Genomic DNA, 8,243 nt, shown 5'->3' on the forward strand with positions numbered 1-8,243 from the left:
AGGAGGAGGAGGAGGAGGAGGAGGAGGAGAAGAAGAAGAAGAAGGGCCCTGTATTTGTAGGGAAGCATGTTTATTAGGCCTACAAACAGTAGCAATCATCTTCCTTGGCCCTGAGGGGGCCTAAGCCCATAGCTTCAGAATCCTGGCCCCAGCTTGACCAAGGTGGGTTTGGTTTAGTGTCTTGAAATATTTTTGTTGGGATATAATTTACATACCAAAATGTATGCCCATTTTAAAAAGGTGGCGTGTTTAGTGTTAGTTGTGGGACCATTGCCATGACTTGAGAGGGTTTTCTTCACCCCACTGTACGCATTAGCAACTCTCCCCCGCCCCCAAAGTCCTCAGCCCTAGGCAACCACTGATCTACTTCCTATTGATGTGTCTGTTTTGAATGCTTCCTATAAATGGGATCATATAATAGGTGGTGTTTTGTGACTAATGAAATTATTTTAAGAATTATTTTATTTAACTTTATTTATTTATTTAAATTTGATCAGAAAGGGACAGAGTGAGAGGGAGAGCAGGAGCGAGAGAGAGAGAGAAAGGGAAAGTGAGAAAGCCAGCGGCCAGTCCGGGACTTCAACCACAGTTGGCCATATGGGAGTCCAGGGCCCTTAACCACTGCGCCACCTGCTGGCCCACTAATGGAATGTTTCTAATCTAGTCTCCATACAGAATACCCAACTCTTATGCATGCTTGAAGGCGCCTTCCCACCCTACTCCTCCCTCCAGAAACATTTCTTGCTTACCGCAACCTGTAAAAATTTCTTCTCCTGTTACTTCGCTTCCCCTTCTTCAAAGAGTTCAAGAAGCGTTTGGCACGGGCTGCACGGCCCTTCTCTGCGGACACTGGGCTGTTTGTTCTCCAGCTCTTTCTGTGGATTTCTCACCCTGACTTCCTGGGATGGCACCTTGCTGGCATATTTCTTGAGCTCCCTCCACTCGACTGTGCCCGGCATAGTTTTCTGCTTGAAATGGGTAATCAGTTTGTGTGTGCTGAAAGAATAAATGCTCATGGGAATGTTCTCAGAGTTTTAGGAAAAGAGGATTCAGGAGAAGTGCAAAAAAGAAAGCAAAATCAAGAACAGGAACAGAGAGAAAGCGTGGAATGTGGGCCTTAGAGTCCAAAGGCTTGGCAGCTGCCAATCAGGCACAATCCTTGTGACTTGAGTAGAGGGACGTTAAAAGCCCTGGGCCACAAAGGGTCTCCCACCCACCTCCAGTAGCGATTGAAAGACATTAGTCACTCCTTTAGCTGGAGGCATTAATCGCCCCCATTAAAATGCAAATGTCAACACCTGGGACAGTGGCAGATCCTGCTCTTCGCAGCCATTTCCACCTCAGCTCCAGTCTGCGCTGAGTATTTCCTACTTCCCAAGCCCAGAGGTTTAGACCTGAGGATGGGCCCAGCTTCCCAGACAATTGAGGGTAAACTTACCTCCTGGATTTCCAAGCCACAGGAGGTCAAAAGTAAGAGGGCTGGTGTTTGCAGTTCCTCTTCAGAACACATGGCGGAGAATGGCTCTGGGGACCTCTGCTATCTGCGTCCAGTGCCCAAAACACTGGGCCTTTGGGACCAGCAGGTGGTAATGGTTACGTGGCTGGACTCTCACGTGGTCAACCTTGGTTCTAGTCTCAGACCTGGAGGCTTGAAATTCACGCTGGGCCCATGTGCATGTGTGGCCCAAATCCTGAGAGAATGGGGGAGAAGGGATGGCAGTGTGGCCATCCCTGGGGGGTGTGTGTGTGGGGGGGGAGATGATTTCTCACTTTCTGTCTCTTTGGTGAGCACACATGCCCTATAGCAAAAATTTCTCCCCCAAACAAACAAACAAAAGAAAAAACCACTGGGCCCCAGGCCCCAAAATGACAAACCCTCAAGATGCCCAGTGATCATCTGTTGGCTACTCCCTGACTTGGGCAAATAACAAGTAGTTAGTTCTCTGTGGGAACAGTAAGTCATCTGGTTTAAACCACAAGGCTTGCTCTCAAAATGCAAATGTCCGGTGGTGGTGGTGGGGGATGACACACTTCGTGGAGTCCTTTCTACCTAAATGGGAAACAAAATTATCTTTAAGGTCCTTTTTGCCTTCTTTCTTTTCAGCTTTTATTTGTTTCTTTGCCCCATGAAAGTGAGAGACAAAAAGGGGAGGGGTGTGTGTGGGGGGTGACTCCCAACAGGGTCTTCAGCTACAATCCTCCCCAACCTCGGCAGGCCAAGATCACCCAGGACCTTTGCAGCACTGCAGGGTGTTGCATTACCACTGTACCAAGACTGAACCTCTTAGTGTCTTTCTTTCTTTCTTTTTTTTTTTTAAAATCTATTTAATTTTATTTATTCATTCATTTATTTCAATTTGACCAGGGGGAGAGAAAGAGAGAGAAAATGGGAAAACGAGCCACAAGGTCCAGGACTTGAACTGTGGTCGACCATGTGGGAGTGTCCAACGCCTTAATCATACCACCTGCTGGTCCCTTGGACCTCTTAGTTTCTTTTTGAAGAACTCATCAAAGGGCAGGGCTTTTCTGGGCAAAACTGCGCAGTGGGTGAAGATAATTTTTGAGCCCTAATTCCCAACTGGCTTTCAGTTCTGCCTTTCTTCCCTCCCCCCCCAAAAAACATAAACAAACAAACAAAAATATTCAGGGTCCTGTGCTCTCTTTTACCCAGTGCCTCCAGTTCTCTGGTCTCATTTGCCTCAGGAAATGCTCTGTGGTCCCAAGTGTCCTCTCCTTCCTCCCATCTCATCCCTACTGGTAAAGCACAAAGCCTCCATTTCCTAGTGGCTGCAAACTTGGCTGGACAGCAGTGCAGGAAGCTTGAAGATTGAACTCATTCACACCAACTTGCTAATGAACCACGGTCCTTCAGTTTCCCAGAGGTATGTGCATTCATTTTCCAGCCACTTTATTGAGATATAATTTACACAGCATTGCCTAAAGCAGCCAATTTAATGTGTTTTTTTTACTGTATTTACAAAGCTATACAATCATCATCATCAAATTTTAGAATATTTTCATATTATAGAATATTTTCATATTTAGAATATTTTCATATCATATGCCACTCCCCATTCTCCTCTTTCCCCAAGCCTGGAAAATTGCTGAACTATTTTCTGTCTAGATTTTCTGCATTCGTTTTTAGTGAATTATTGTTATCCCAAACCATGGCTATCTAATGGTGACATATTAAGTAGAGGGAGGGGAGTTACTTTTCGTGAGAGGAGTATTACTGGTACCCATTTCTATGAGTATTTCTGAATAGCCTAAAATATTAATATTTGTTTTAAAATTTCTTTTTCATTTTTTTATTATTATTTTAAGTTTGCTATAGGGTATGTGTGCTCACCAGAGAGAGACAGAGAGAGAGGGAAAATGAGAAAGCAAGCCACAGGTTTGGGACTTGCACTGTGGTTAGCCATGTGGGAGTCTAGCCTCTTAATCACCATGCCACCTGCTGGTCCCAAAATATTAATATTCTACTATCCTAACTTTTTTCCCCTAAATATAATTATTTATAATGATATATTTATTTAATTCCATTTGTTTAATTTGACCAGAGAGAGAGACAAAGGGAAAGGAAGGAAGCAAGCCGCCAGGTCAGGCACTTGAACCGCAGTCAGCCATGTGGGAATCCAGTGCCTTTAACCACCACACCACCTGCTGTTTATCCAACTGTTGGGCACCTCCTACATGCCAGGCACCAGGCTAAGCACTAGGGCACAAAATGAGTAAGACACTAACTCTGCCCTCAAAGAGGTCAGGGGACTGTGGAGACCGTTGTGTGAATAAGTGAAGGTAATACAAAGTGAGGGTGCTTAGAGACCTAGGCAAGGTGTGCTGGGAACAGAGATGGGCGGACCTGACCTCCTGGGGAAGTGGGGAACAGGGACAGCAGAGGGCCTCACCCAGGTGCTGTGAGTTTGGTATCTGAGGACATAAAGAGCATTTGGGGGCCAACAAGCAGCGTCAAGGTTGAGGTGCTAGATTCCATATGGCTAGCTTTGCGGTCGGAGTCCCAGACTGGATGGCTTGAGAATCACGCCAGGTGCGTGTGCACGTGTGCCCAACATCCCGAGGGGAGAGTGGAGGAGATGCGACTGTGGCGTGGTCATCACCCTGGGAGGTGATTTCTCTCTCTCTCTTGCAAGGTCACACGCCCTATAGCAAACACTAAAGAAAAAAGTAGTTCCAGGTGTCTGGATGGGCAGTTTTCAGTGGGGGTGTGATGTGCATGAGATAGGGACAATGGAGAGGGAGAGAGCGAGTGCCAGACACCCAACAGGCTGGGTGGGGACTGAGGGGAGGGGATGGAGGTGTGGCCTGACCCTAGGAGGGTGCTTGTTTTTCTTGTTCTCACGTGTGCACACACTATCATGAAGTTTCAAAAATATTAAGAGTCACATCTGAGAGGAAAAAAAGTGCCTATCCTTTGACCCAGTAATTCTATTTGTAGGAATTTATCCTAAGGATATAAATAAGGATGCACATGAAGCTTTATCTACAAAAATGCTCATTGTTTACTACAGTAAGAGTGGAAACTTTTTTTTTTTTGAGAGGTTTTTGCCATAGGGCACATGCGCTTGCCAGACAGACAGAAAGAGACAGAGAGATAAAAAAGTGGGACAACACCCCCCGGGGGGATGGCCACGCCACAATCCCTTCTCCTCTATTCTCTCGGGATCTTGGGCACGCACGCACACATGCCCAGCGTGAGTTTTAAGCCACCGGGTCCAGGACTCGAACCGCGGTTGACTACATGGGAGTCCAGTGACATAACCATTGCACCAACTGCTGGTCCCAAGAGTGGAAACTTTTTATAACTTGCTACGACAGTGAAAAATGTCTTAACAGTAAGGGAATGCTTAAATAAATTATGCAATGGAATTATCTTTAGACAAATAAAATGAATATTGTAGATGAATGGCTATTGACACAAAAAATATCCACAATATTTTGCTAAGTAGAAAAATGCGGACTCTAGGGCCCAGCAGGTAGCATGGTGGTTAAGGTGCTGGACTCCCACATGGCTGACATAGTCTAGTCCCGGACTTGGTGGCTTGTATTTTCTCTCTCTCTCTCTGGTGAATGCATGTGCAAATTTAAAAACATAATACAAATTTTAAAAATAGAAAGAAAAATGCAGACTCTAAAGCTGCATTTGTAGGATAAAAATCCCAGTTGTAGGGTAAAGTCTCAGAAAAAAAATAAGACCTTACTAGTGGTTCTTTCTAGGTGATATGATAAATGTTTTTCTTTTCTTTCCTTTTTAAGTTTTTTAAAATCAATCATACACTAGAGAAACGGAGAGGAAGAGGGAGAAAGCACCCCTAATGGCCACACCATAATCCCTTCTCCTTTGTTCCATCCTGTCAGGATTTGAGTCAGCATGTAAGCACACACATACAATGTATGTTTTAAGTTGCCAGGGCCAGGATTCAAACCACACTTGGCCATCAGAGATCTGGCTCCCTTAACCACTAGGTTATGGGGCTGGTCTCATACATGGCTTTTTATTTATTTATTTATTTATTTATTTATTTATTTATGAGAGGTTTTCCGCTATAGGGCACGTGCACTCGCCAGACAGACAAAGAGAGACATAGAGACAGAAAGCGAGAAATCACCCCCCAGAGGGGATGGTCATGCCGCAATCCCTTCTCCTCCATTCTCCTCTCCGGATCTTGGGCACGCACGCACACGCGCCCGGCGTGAGTTTTAAGCCACCGGATCCGGGTCGCGAACCGCGGTCGATTACGTGGGAGTCCAGCGACATAGCCATTACGCTAACTGCTGGTTCCCATACATGGCTTTTATTGTAAGACAATGTTTTTTGTTGTTGTTGTTGTTTTTAAATTTTTGTGTTTACGTAGCACTCCCTCTTCCTCCATTCTCCTCTTGGGATTTTGGACACACATGTACATGTGCCCCATGTGTTTTGTAAACCACTAGGTCTGGGACTTGAACCATGAAGTCCGCCATGTGGGATCTAGTGTCTTAACCACTACGTCACGTGGTGGTCCAATGCTTTTGCTTTTTGTTAAGTTTATTTATTTTCTTCTTCTGAGAGAGAGCATCCAATATGGTCTCGATACTGCCCTATGCTCGGCTTTGGCCAGCCGCAGATTATGAGCACACACGTATGGCATACTCAGGAAAGTCTCCGAACTCGAACCCAGAACCTCCCCATGTGAGTCAGCTTTGTAGAGCAGGCATTTTACCACTGTGTCACTGTCTGGCCCCCCAGATGATGGTTATTTTACATTTTTTTTAAAAAAAGGAATGACCTAGGACGAACTCAGAAAAATGAGAAGATCAGGGATGGAGCTTTGATCAATACCCTTGACACCTCTGGCCATCTGGCCTCTGTCCGTATGGTTGCCATTGTCCCCAGTGTCTCTCTCATATCACATTTGCTACATGGCTGCAGAGAAGAATACAAGAAGCAGATCACTACAAACCGTGGGTCTTGGGCAAACTTTTATTCTCCAAGTCTGTTTTCTCATTTTTATAGTGGAGAGAGCAACGCATTCCTCAGAATGGTTATCTGACAATCAGATGCTTACAGACATGAAGTGCTTGCTTCACAATACTGGCCCTGTCTCCCTTTTTCCTTACTCATTCCTCCCTGCTAGACCAGATTCCACCTCCAGAGGTTTTGGCCCTCAAAAAGAGAGAGGAGGTGTGTGATGTCTCCTCTCTCTCTGAACACTGGATATGCTGTCGGACTCTGCAGAACACTGAACTCTGCACTGACCTGGAGGTAGTGTCTAGCTCTTCCGCCTCCCCGATGGTAAGTTTCTGGCTCAGTTTGGTCATCTCGCTCTCTAGGTAGCAACTAACAATGCTCTGCACCTGGGGGATGCTCTAGAATTTTGGTTGACTGAATTCATGTTGCTCATGATTTAGGTATTCATGGGTTACTCCAAGGCCGCACTATTTAAGGGTTAGTCGGTTTAGATGTGGGAAATTTTCTCCTAATCAGGATCTGGCAAGGTTTATCTTCCAATCTGCAAATGACCAGCAGAGAGGGAGAGAAAAGGCAGCTCAGCAGACCCCTCGCTCCTTGTCAGAAGCTCTGGGGAGAGGGTCGCAGGGTAGAGAAGGGTGAAGGGAAGGCTGTTTCTCCCCTTTGGGTAGAGATGTAATTCCCGCACTCCTCCCCTCCCAGGGTATAACTGCCAGAGCCTCCAGCTGGACAGTTCCGGGGCAGAGCACTTGGGTAGACACATCATTCCACAGGCCTAGGTGTTCCTGGCCCGGCAGAACAGTCCGCTGCATCCTGCCTCTGTCGGTGCTGTGGTGCTGTCTCTGTCTGTATCTGCTCCTTCTCCTGGCCTGGCCCCCAGCTGGGACTCCACCTTGCTCTGGTCCACATTCTTCCCGCTGACACCTTGCGGAGACTGCCAGGAGCTGACAAAAGACCTTTGGGTCGCAAGTTAAGAGACCTGTGTGACCTACGGCAAGTTGATTAAGATTCCAGAGCCTGCCTCCTCATCTATAAGCTGGGAATAACCACAGGGCCCTGGCCCTTGTCACAGCCCAGGATTATTGAGGGTAATCGAATGGGATGTCTTAAAGCACGAAAGACCGAGATCTTACAGACGCCAGGTGCTCCCAGGGCTGCCCGTGGGGCTTCCTCCCTAACTACCCACTAAAGCGATCCTGTCCGCCCCGCCCTGGCTGCATCCGCCTCACCCTGCATCTCCATCTTTTCTGTCACTGTCTTCTTGCGCCTCAGAGGTTCTCGGTCTTTGCATCTCCCCGGTTCTTTTCCGGGTATGGTTTTCAAGCCCCTCCGGGGACTCGGGTCTCCAAGTCCCAGCGGCGGTCGCGGCCCAGGCGCCCCCCACTCGGTGCGCCCTCCTTTGGCACGGCCGCCAGGCCATAGGCTCGCCCAATAAGAGCGCGGGACTCGAGTCTGACAGCTCAGGAAGCGGCCAATCGAGCCCGGCCAGGGAAAGGGGGGCGCAGTGCCGGGGCTGAAGTTGGGTGGAATGGGGGGAGGGGGATTAAAGGGGGAATACAAAAGAGGGGCGCTCGGTCTGGGGGCGCAGGAACCCAGGCCGGGGGCGGGGGAGGGCCGCACGCCACCCAGGTCCAGCAAAGGGACCGCGGGCTGGACGCGGGTCCAGGCACCAAGGGAGGGGCGCAGCAAGAATTTTAGGTGAGGAAGGGGAGCTGGGGTCCCCGCGGTCCCCGGGTCGAGCCTGAGGATGCCCGCGGGGCGCGCAGGCTGGGGC

At 47.9% G+C, this 8,243-nt stretch overlaps 1 long non-coding RNA gene across 1 annotated transcript; it reads right to left on the reverse strand.

The window, feature by feature from the left end:
- Positions 1–6,467: 6,467 nt before the first annotated feature.
- Positions 6,468–8,237, reverse strand: LOC114008910 (uncharacterized). Its single transcript, XR_003550392.1, has 2 exons — positions 7,699–8,237; positions 6,468–7,425 (listed from the first exon to the last, which is right to left on the reverse strand). It is a non-coding gene; the product is annotated as an uncharacterized LOC114008910 (long non-coding RNA).
- Positions 8,238–8,243: the final 6 nt, after the last annotated feature.

Source organism: Tupaia chinensis, unplaced genomic scaffold (assembly GCF_000334495.1).
Source record: "Tupaia chinensis unplaced genomic scaffold, TupChi_1.0 Scaffold000415_1, whole genome shotgun sequence".
Classification (NCBI taxonomy): Eukaryota; Metazoa; Chordata; class Mammalia; order Scandentia; family Tupaiidae; genus Tupaia; species Tupaia belangeri.